Source organism: Nuphar pumila, chromosome 12, assembly GCF_984573655.1.
Source record: "Nuphar pumila chromosome 12, dmNupPumi1.hap1.1, whole genome shotgun sequence".
Taxonomy (NCBI): Eukaryota; Viridiplantae; Streptophyta; class Magnoliopsida; order Nymphaeales; family Nymphaeaceae; genus Nuphar; species Nuphar pumila.
The window spans coordinates 72,569,476-72,581,159 of NC_143260.1; the positions used below are offsets into that span (position 1 = coordinate 72,569,476).

At 38.0% G+C, this 11,684-nt stretch overlaps 1 long non-coding RNA gene across 1 annotated transcript; it reads right to left on the bottom strand.

Moving 5' to 3' along the window:
* Positions 1-2,664: 2,664 nt before the first annotated feature.
* LOC149821017 (uncharacterized) lies at positions 2,665-3,012 on the bottom strand. Its single transcript, XR_016426557.1, has 2 exons — positions 2,815-3,012; positions 2,665-2,716 (listed from the first exon to the last, which is right to left on the bottom strand). It is a non-coding gene; the product is annotated as an uncharacterized LOC149821017 (long non-coding RNA).
* Positions 3,013-11,684: the final 8,672 nt, after the last annotated feature.

Here is an 11,684-nt window from a genome sequence, read left to right on the forward strand (position 1 = left end):
TCGGATTCGTTGTGCGGAAATCCGAAGGTTCCATCATGGTTTCTTCCTTCGAGGAATCCATTTCATTTTCTGCCCAATCAGGATAAGGGTACAAACCTGAGCCTCCTTTGATGAGGTATTTCATTTCCCGGTCAGGTTAAGGGTTAAACCTGAGCCTCCTTTGATGAGGTATTTCATTTTCTACCCAATCAGGATAAGGGTACAAACCTGAGCCTTTTTTGATGAGGTATTTCATTTTCTGCCCAATCAGGATAAGGGTACAAACCTGAGCCTCCTTTGATGAGGTATTTCATTTTTCTACCCAATCAGGATAAGGGTACAAACCTAAGCCTCCTTTGATGAGGTATTTCATTTTCTGCCCAATCAGGATAAGGGTACAAACCTGAGCCTCCTTTGATGAGGTATTTCATTTTTCCTCCCAATCAGGATAAGGGTACAAACCTGAGCCTCCTTTGATGAGGTATTTCATTCCCCGATCAGGTTGAGGGTTAAACCTGAGCTTCGTTTCTACACGAGGTATTTCTTGTCCCATCCAGGTTAAGGGCAAAACCTGAATCTCACTTCTTTTGAAGTAAAATTTTCTTCTTTATTCTTCATTTCATATCTACCATTTTCATCAGGGCTAATATTTTCATATCCAGTCAGATCCTTCTAACTGGGGCATTTTTATAGCCCAAATTTGGTGTGTTTTTCTTTGCCACTAAGCCCGTCTTCAAGCCGGCTTAGTAGCAAAGAGGGGCATCTGTAAACACCCCAAATTTTCCTCACTCATTCTCAAACAATCCTCCTCAGGCAATGCCAACCCTATCAGCTCAGTGTAGGAGTCAAACCCCGAGTCAGTTTCAGAAAATCACCATTTTACCCATTTTCATTAGGAAAATTACCATTTTACCCCTAGGTCATCCCGGACCCCAGTCAGTCGGAGTCAACCAAGCTCATTGGTCAGTTCAAGACAGTTAGAATATCAGTCATCTCAAGCTCATCTGAGCTCACAATGAACAGACCATTTTCATTTCTGACCATTCCTGCCAAAATGGGATCATTTCTTCAAAAATGATCTCATTTCTCACTTGAATCCAAGTCAATTGTCTCTAAGTCAGTCATTCTCAGTCAGTCATGTTCCCCAGAGTCTAACTTGAGCTCACCAGGAGTTCAAGTGCTCCAGTTTCAGTTCAAAACCATTTCCAAGTGTCTAGGAGCCCATTTTAGTCCATTTTAGCTCTTTCAGCTGAAATTGAGCTGAGTTCAGTCAATTGAGCTAGTGTTCAAGCTTTGATTTTAGTTCATATCAGTATTACTGACCTTTGTTCTAGCTCAAACCCAGTTCAGGTTCGTAATTCACTTCATTCCAATGACCATTCCGTACCATTTCTCTAAAAATGGCAGCTTTTCTTGAAAATTCAGTCGGAAAGGTTAGTTGAGTCAGTGCCTGGTCTGTTCATTTGAGTTCTGAAACTCTAAAACCCAGCTCAATCCAGCTCGAACCCCAATTTTCAGTGTCACTCTGACCCAGTAGAGTCCCGAAAACCATTTCTTGAGCTATTTTGCAAATTTTATCAATTTTAATGCTTTTTAAACTGGTACAAGTGTCAATCGGGGTCTGACATCCAAAATTCTTTATTCAAGGTTAGCATTTAGCATAGCATTTCATGTCATTTCTCATCATTTCATATCATTTCTCAGCATTTCATAACATTTCATCACATTTCATTCCATTTTCGAAGTCCAGAACTCCAGTTTTATAAATTTCAATCCAGATCGAGTTTTAAAAGCTTTTAGAAATCAATTTGAAACCCTGGGTTTCCAAAATTAACATTTTTACCCCTGGGAGTCTAAATTTGGAAATATTTTCTCACAAGAAAAATAATCTGGATTTCTTTCAAAATCAAATTTTCAAATTCTACATTGGATTTGCTTCGCAATGGGGTATTGAACTTCAAAATCCGAGCTTGTTTCAAAAACTGCCAAAAATAGCTCGTTTCGGTTGGAAGCATTTTCTCGAGAAAAACAATCTGGATTTCTTTCAAAATTACATTTTTAATTTCTACTCTGGATTTGCTTCGCAACGGGGTATTGAACTTCAAAATCCGAGCTCGTTTAAAAAACTGCCAAAAATAGCTCGTTTCGTCTAGAAACTTTCTAAAAAGACTATTTTACCCCTCTAATCGTCAAAATGAATTTCAAATGTGGAATTTGGACCCGCTCTGAGATGGCCCATTCATTTACTTTTCTATTTTATATAAAAAAAATGCTTCTTTTTATTTGTTTATTTTTGTTTTTATTGATTTTTATTTATTTTTTTATTTTTATTTTTTTAGAGAGGAGGTGGGACCCACAAGGTGGTCACCCAAGCCTCCAGCCCCACTTTCCATTTTCTCATTTTTTTCTTTCCCTTTTCCTTTTTCCCTCCTTTTCTTTCTTTCCTTTCTTTTTCCCTTTTCTTTCTTTTTCTTCTTCTTCCCTTTCTTTTCTTCTTCCCTTCCCTTCCTTCCTTTCCCTTCTCCAGCCCATTCACGTACACTCTTTCCCTCTCTTTTCATTAACCCCTAAAAACCCTAAGTTGAGGCTGATTAAAGACCTAAGTTGGGTTTGGTTAAAAAAAAAGAGAAAAGGAAGCCACTTACGGCTCCTCTCCCATCTCACGCCTCTCTCCTATTCTCTCTCTTTACCTCCCTTCTTCTCTCCTTAGCTGCTACAGCCACAGCAGCCTTCCAACCTCTCTACAGCCACCTCTTTGGATGCCCAGCCATCGAACAAAAGCTGCAGCCACCACTAGAACGGTTCAGCCATCTTCTTTCTTGCAGCCAGCAGCACCTCTTTGAAGCTCCATGCCCAGCAGCTCCAGATCATCTTCAACCTCCGACATCCTCTTTGCAGCTGCAGCAACATTCAGCCATCTTCTTCAAATACTCTAGCTTCAGCCAGCTCTCCATTCCAGCCACCATCCTTGCTGCAGCCCACCTCCAAGCTCCTTGCTCCAGCCAACAGCCACCAGCCAACGGCTTCTTCCACCGGTTCCAGGCTCACTGCTCCAGCCAACAGCCACCAGCCAGTTCACCTCTTCTACACAGCACCCAACAGTGCCACCAGCAGCCGCCATCCACAGCCTTTCATTACAGCTACAGCAGCAAGCTATTACAGCAGCCTCTTTGACGCTGCAACCTCCTCCTTTAACCTTCAAACGGCTGCAGCCTTGTTCCAGCCTTCTTCACCGTGCAGTCTCCTCTATTCCCTTTTGTTTTCCCCAAGAGCTCCAACCATCTTTACTGGTGACATCACTTGTGGCAGCCAACCATCGTTCCACTCCTCCATTGCCGTAACTGCCCCTTAAGGTAAGACATATTGTATGTCTTGTTGATCTTATTAAGTACCACATGTTGGGTTTCTTGGTTGATCGTCGAAATGAGACCCTTACATATGGCTTTCATGAAAATGATGAGGAATTTGGGGTTGAAATTATTGCAAGGTAAGGCTTTCTTTATGGTGTTAGAAGGTAGGAAACCTTAAGTTTCTATTTTTTTGTTTTGTTTTTACTTTTCATGACAAAGCATGCGTAAATGAGAGGGTTCATCTAGCCGATGGATTGAACCCCTCATTTCAATGGCTATATAAAATAAATATTTCACCTCTTTCCTTTGTTGTGATTTTATATAGATTGTATAATTTAAGTATTGTTTTTTTTTTTTTTAATTGATTTCATTAGATACATTTCACTTGTTTCATTAATGCATGTCCTATTAGTTTATACATTTTCCATTTAGCCGTCCAGTCTAGTTATCATTTTATGCTCAATTTTTTGTCGATAAATCTTAAAAATTTTGTTATGTCTGTCTCTGTTTGTCTATGATTGTATGTCAAAAATATGGATCAGTTAGGATTTTAGAACCTTGTTAAATAAATCGAAAACCAAACTGGATTTTGGACCCTCCAGAAATTTCAATTTCTGCTTTAGCAGAAAAGAACCTCCGGCACCACCCTTGTGGGAGATCCGGATTGTCCTCCAAAAATCACAGTGTATTCATAATCGAATTTACTGATGATCTGGAAATTTTGAAGTTTTTCCAGTTAGTTTTGTCCTCTGTCAAAAATCAGATTTCCCAGCCGCCTGGGAAAATCTTGATTTTCCTTCGTCAGGGTATAGACAGACCCTAATGCACCGAGTCCACCCAATCCGTAGCTCATCTACAAAAACTTTAAACATGAAAGTTGTTCCTAACATGTTTTACTGTCATTTTCCAAAATTTGGGGATTTTTGGAACTGTTTCAGTATTTTTCCCGAAATTTTATTTTCTATCTGACAGATTCCAATATCCAGAAATTTCAGAGATTTGGGTCTCTGATAACAGTGTGCCCTTTTTCAAACCGTAACCCGAATCCCAATGTTGTCAAAATATCAAATCTTAATCTGTTGTTCAGGGACATTTTCCCACAATTTCAGCCTTTTTCCCATCTGTGTTCCATTTTTCCCATGTTTTCTACCGAAACCTGTCTGTTTCTCCTAAATCCTAGAGTCGCCGGATTCCGATCCGACTTGCCGGAGTGGCACAGCTCCGACCATAGGTCAAAACCAAAAAGTGTAAAAGGAAAAAATCCTTTCCTTACTGTCCTTTGTCATCCCATAAAATTTGGGAAATTTTTATTGAAGTTTGATATCCTAAATCCCCTTTAGAATCAATATTTTAGGCAAAAATCATAAAATTTAGGGTTTTTATTTAAATTTTCATATTTAAAAGTACAAAAAAAATTAGATTTTCGAGCTCCATTCTGTTTTTAGGGTTATTTTAGGTGTTCATGCCAAATTTGGTTTAATTCCAACTTCATTTGCTCCATGTGTTAGTTTATCTTTAAATTCAGAAGCGAAAATCAGGTTAAATTTGATATTTTATGATATTTTCGCCATTTTAGGGTTTGTATCATGTACATAAGCATGTAGAATCATATTAGGGTTAATTTTAATCTCATTTGCATTTCATATTTTTCAATTTTGCAAAATTTATTTCAGAAAACCCTGGTTTCAAGGCCATAGTCTTGTTATCAGGGGTATTTTGGTCATTTTGACCTAAATTTCGAAATTTCAATTTCTAATTCTCCAAAATTTCATGCATATCATCATATTTTATCATATTATGTTTGATTTATTTCATTTGATTTTCAAAATTCCAAAATTTACAAAAATTCTTTCATAAAACCCTGATTTCAAGGTCATCAGGGGTATTTTGGTCATTTTGAACCCCAATTTCGAATTTTCAAGTTTATTTTCCAAATTTATTCATTATTTATTATGTTTATATCAAAGGGTGGTATGAATTTGGGTTTATATCTGAATAATATCCGATAATTTCTCATATTTTCGGATAAATTCAGAATAACCTACATTTTTGTGCTAACCTTGTTTTCTAGTTTTGCAGGAACATTCAAGAAGAAGACTTAGATTTTTTTTTTTTTTTCAATTCAATGTAATCTCAAATGTAATAATTTGGAATAAGAGTTACTTTTCTGCTTAGAATAGGGCTGCATTGCATATAGTTTAATTTATGCAAATTTCGATATTTAATGTATGATTCATGTGCATTTATTTCAAATCCACTATGGTTTACACGAATGGCACGTGCACAAGCTTTTATGGAGTTTATAAACTCGGTGGGATTCGTATTTATGGCCGTAGTCAGAATACGAAGAAAATCAAGATTTATGATCTTCGTATTAGCCACATTCAGCCTACACATTTAGGCTAACTTCAAAATGCACTGCATTTTTCAAAGTTTTAAAAGGATTTTCCAATTCCTCAATTGAAATTCTCTTTTAAACTCATATTCATTCATTCATATCATTCAAATTGCATTATTTTCAAACTCATTTTCCAATTTCAATTTTAGATAAATCAGTTTTCCCAAAAATTTCCAAGTTTCTCAGGATTGGATTTTCTCAGAATTCCAAATTTTCAAATGAGATTTCAAGGCATTTCCCAAGTTCAAATCAAGATTTTCCTATGTTTTCAAATTCTCAAATTTCAAAATCCCAAGTTTTCAGAAATCGATTTTCTCATATTTTCCAGTTTTCCTGAGAATTCATTTTCCATTTCAAAAGTCATTTTCCAATGAATTTCTTAGATTTTCTCAGAATTCTCAAATCCATTTTCTCAGAAAAGCAATTCCAAATTTCAAAATCGATTTTCCAAAGTTCAAGTTTTCCTGAGAAATCACTTTCCAATGCAAATTTCTGATTTTCAATGAACTTCAATGATTTTCCCAGGAATCCCAATTTCAAGTACTTTTCCAATCATTTTTCCAGCATATTTCAATTTTCCAAAGCAAACATCATGTTTCTCAAACTTGCATTATTTTCAAAATTTCATAGCACAAGCCTGATTCTTTGTGCATTCTAGGAAAAATAGAGCATAATTTAGATATTTGAGTCGAGTTAAAGCACATAATTGGTCCTTGGTTTAATTACCCCTGGTAAAGGCGCCAGGAACGGTTGAACCTCTTACCGACAGGCGGATCCCATTCCACGGAATTTTTCTGCAAATTTTCAAAACGGAGGCGAGTAAATTTTTAAAATCAATTTCAAAACTTTGGTTGAGTTTGACTCGCGAAATTCGTTTCTCTCTCGCAAGGGAGGGGAAAAATTTTGCGATGATAACATGATGTAAATTGTAATTAAATTTGGAATAAGAATTTCAATTCCTGCATAGAATAGGATGCATTGCATATAGTTTAATTCTGCAAATTTTAATATCTGATGAATGCATTATTCATGCACATATTACAAATTCACCATGGTCTACACAAATGGCACGTGCACAAGCTCTTATGGAGGTGACAAACTTGGTGGAATTAGTATTTATGGCCATAGTCAGAATACGAATGAAACCCATATTTGTGATCTTCGTATTAGCCACATTCAACCTACACTCTTAGGCTAACTTCAAAATGCACTGCATTTCATAAAAATACAAAAATATTTTCTCAATTCCTCAAAATCAAGTCTTTCAAATCCATATTCATTCATTTCATTCATTTGCAAATTCAAATTCCAATTCCAAGAAATCGATTTTCTCAAAAATTTCTAAGTCTTTCTCAGAAGTCGATTTTCTTAAAAACATTGAGTTTCAATGATATTTCAAGCATTTTCCAAGTTCAAAATCCTGATTTTCCAAGTTATATATTCAATTTCCAAGTTCCAATTCAGAAAAATCAAGTTTTACAAAGTTATTAGGGTTTTCTCAGAAATCGATTTTCACAAAACACTTAAATTCTTCAGAAATCGATTTTCACTTTCCTCAGAAATATTCTCTCACTAAGCTCATGATTTTCCAAGTGTTATCTTTTCCAAGAATTCTCCAAGTATTTCAATTCTCAAAGCAAACATCATGTTTTCAAATTTGCATTTTCAGAAAATTCATAGCACATGCCTGATTCTTTGTGCATTTAGGAAATAGAACATGATTTAGACAAGTTGAGCAAAGTTAAGCATACAATCGATCCTTGGTTCAATTACCCCTGGTAAAGGCGCCAAGAACGGTTGAACCTCGTATCCAAGGCGAGTCCCATTCTTCGGAATTATCCTACATTTTAAAACGAAGGCGAGTTATTTCAAAATCTTTTTTAAATGTCAGTTTGACTTGCAAAAGTAAAATTTTGCGATGATAACAGGTTTGACGACCGAGATGGGATCTGTCTTCGCTTGATCAATTGCGTGCTTGACTTAGTTCAAATTGTCAAAATTGTGTTCCATGGAATGTCAGCTTTTACTTTCTGTTATCATGTGAACATAAAAGCCTAGACTTGAACCCAGCTGACATGGATTGCATGTAGACTAGGCATGGTTTGGCAGGACCATAGTGAGGAGAATTATTCATGCTCACATAGACTTAGGTCTAATACAACACTCCTAAATCTAGGAATTATATGAAAACAATGCTTGCTTCTTCAAATATTTCAAAATTGTATCTCTTTAGGACTTAGAGCCCTCTGTTTGCATGCATGTGCTCATGTTTTCAAAAAACCACCCCACCTACTTTTACCCGGTCTTCACGTTGCTGGGCTTTCTTCCAGAACCATAGTTCGGGACAAAGCCTCACAACTGGGCCACCTATTTGGGTGAAAACCCCACTGCCACGTACCAAGGGCCATAGTCCATCGTATATCGGCAGGTGCTCAAGGATGTTGGAAAACTTGAACCTAGAACCGGAGAAATTGATTTTATGCCACGTAGATCGAGCCTCGGCTCGAGTATATAGGCATAGCATGATTAGACATAGATGATTTGAACCTTAGAGTTAGGATTAAGGTCCTACAGCTATTTCAAAACTTATACATCTAGAGTCAACTTTTAGAGAATGTTGTATGTGGATAGTTGTTTGTATAAGATATGATTGAATGTCAGTTTCTTTTACTACATTTTCCATAAGTTTTCTAAAATACTGGACGATTTTCAAAAATCTCTATTTTTTTCATCTGTTTCCATATACTATCTAAAAATCCTGTTTTATTCAAACCCTGGACGATTTTTCAAATTCTCTTTTATTTTCCTCAAAACTCCAGGTGATTTTCCATCCTTTCATTCTTCTGGATCTCGAATTTCCTGCTTCATTTTTATCTTGCCTGCATTCTTTTCAAAATTTCTGTATTTTTCCAAGTCTTATTCCAATTCTCTATGTTTTTTAGTCTGATGGCATCCAGTCAACTTTATTCGGTCTTTCCCGAGGGTCACATCTCCTACGAGGTGCGACAAGGTCTTCCTGAGCATCGAGTCTTTAGCACCGGATCCTTCATTCCCCGGTGGTATTATTCATGGGTCAAGAACTTCTCTCGGACCATTTAGACGATTGTGGATTGGAACTGGCATCTGCAGTGGGAAAACAGACAATCAACGGCAATTTGATCCACGCACTGGCAGAGCGATGGAACCCGAGTACTAGTACCTTCTGGTTCCCATGGGGGGAAATGACTTTATTGATGAACGAATTCTCAGAGATTATGGGATTACCTGAACCAGTTGGTCAGCCTGGAGACCCATTGGAGAAGCAACTTTTGATCAATGTCAAGGGTCTGGATCCCCGAGACACTTTAGCTTGAACCTAGAACCGGAGAAATTGATTTTATGCCACGTAGATCGAGCCTCGGCTCGAATATATAGGCATAGCATGATTAGACATAGATGATTTGAACCTTAGAGTTAGGATTAAGGTCCTACAACTATTTCAAAACTTATACATCTAGAGTCAACTTTTAGAGAATGTTGTATGTGCATAGTTGTTTGTACAAGATATGATTGAATGTCAGTTTCTTTTACTATATTTTCCATAAGTTTTCTAAAATACTGGACGATTTTCAAAAATCTCCATTTTTTTCATCTGTTTCCATATACTATCTAAAAATCCTGTTTTATTCAAACCCTGGACGATTTTTCAAATTCTCTTTTATTTTCCTCAAAACTCCAGGTGATTTTCCATCCTTTCATTCTTCTGGATCTCGAATTTCCTGCTTCATTTTTATCTTGCCTGCATTCTTTTCAAAATTTCTGTATTTTTCCAAGTCTTATTCCAATTCTCTATGTTTTTTAGTCTGATGGCATCCAGTCAACTTTATTCGGTCTTTCCCGAGGGTCACATCTCCTACGAGGTGCGACAAGGTCTTCCTGAACATCGAGTCTTTAGCACCGGATCCTTCATTCCCCGGTGGTATTATTCATGGCTCAAGAACTTCTCTCAGACCATTTAGACGATTGTGGATTGGAACTGGCATCTGCAGTGGGAAAACAGACAATCAACGGCAATTTGATCCACGCACTGGCAGAGCGATGGAACCCGAGTACTAGTACCTTCTGGTTCCCATGGGGGGAAATGACTTTATTGATGAACGAATTCTCAGAGATTATGGGATTACCTGAACCAGTTGGTCAGCCTGGAGACCCATTGGAGAAGCAACTTTTGATCAATGTCAAGGGTCTGGATCCCCGAGACACTTTAGCTCGCATGACAGGACGCAAGTCTTGGCCATTGATCGAGGAGAATGGAAACAAATATGTGAACCTGCTCAAAATCTACAGACAGTATGGAGCATTTGTGGAAGTCAGTTCCTTATCTCGAATAGCTCGAGAGAGAATCCAGCACGTGATGGTCCTATGCACTGTGGGATTAGCTCTCTTTCCCAATGGATGGAATTACATGGATATTAGGATAGTTCAACTTCTGCGAAGGTGGGGAAGTCGTCAGACCAGCCGCCTCTCTATAGCTATGGCCGCACTCGCTTTTCTGTACCGAGGGTTGACCCATTTCACACTCGGAGAATCAATTCTAGTCGAAGGGTGCACCTACGCATTACAATCTTGGTTCCTCTAGCATGTGCCAGCCCGAGCCAGTTCATTCAGATACAATGATGAAAAACTTCTTCCAGTTGCTCGATACTGATTCTTGATCGATAACCTTCAGGAGGAAGAAGTCGTATGGGACTACTTTGATCGTCAGGAATCACCTCTCAGATATACTTATGCATACGGCAAGCGGTTCAGGCTACTTGGCCCATTCTTCTGTGCATACTACCATCCAGAGCGGTGTGTCAGGCAGTTCGCTCAAAGACAAAAGCACATAGAGATTTGTCTACTATCAGGGATCTTGCCAGAATTCGATCTCACATCAGATCAGTGGTCCGGAGCGTACAATTCTGCCAGACATGGCTGGGATTCTTTTGTTACTCTCACTATTTTTCTTGGTCCTCGAATGTTCAATGATTATCAGGAGTGGTGGAAAATTGTTCGACCCCCTCCCCTTTGTCAAGTTTATTATTAATAAAATCATGTCTTTTTCCTTTAATAAAATTCCCTTAATTTTCATCCTATCTTGGTTTGACGACCTCGCCTAGGTAACAAGGCGTATTTTCAGTTGTTTATTTTGCAAAGAATAGCAGCACAATTGTCGTAACTCCAATGATGACTCAGTCCCTAGTAATGGGACATCCTTCAAATCGTCTACCAGATATTCAGCAAGTATTTCCTATTCAAAACCATTTTCAGCAGCTAATCCTCAGTTTGCCCTGCAGAGAGCACCCGCATCCTTACATGGTTCAGACGAGGTCCGGAAAGAAAAACCGCGCCAGTCCAGATTACCAGTTCCTCATTAGTTTCAGTACAAGAAATGACCTCTTCACAATCTGCCGAAAATGGAAAGCAGCAAGCTAATGATGACATCGATCCACAAATGTATTCATTGTTCCAGAGAATGTTGAGTAAGTTAATGACTGAAGAAACAGGAGCTAGCTCAGGAAGAGCCCACAATAAGAAAAAGGTCAAAGGCCGAACAATGAAAAAGAATGTGAAGATCACTAGGAAGCAGAATCGTCACGAAGAAATATCTGATGAAGCAGAATCAGCAGAATCAGCAGAAGATACTGATGAGGAATATGAAACTCACCAAGCAGTTAGAAAGTCTACTCAAAGGCAGAGGTCAGCTTATAAATATGGGAATAAGTCTGTCAATGACCTTACTCAGCCACAACTCCGAGATGTGATGAAGATGGTCAAGGATCTGCAGGCCCGTGACAAGGGCAAAAGGGTCTTCACAAGTGAAGATTTTTATGACGGACTAGATGTGGATGATGATCTTGACAATCTCCCAAGAAATTTATCAAAATCGATGGTTCGGGTGACCCAAAGGCATACCTCGCCCTTTTCTTTACAGAATG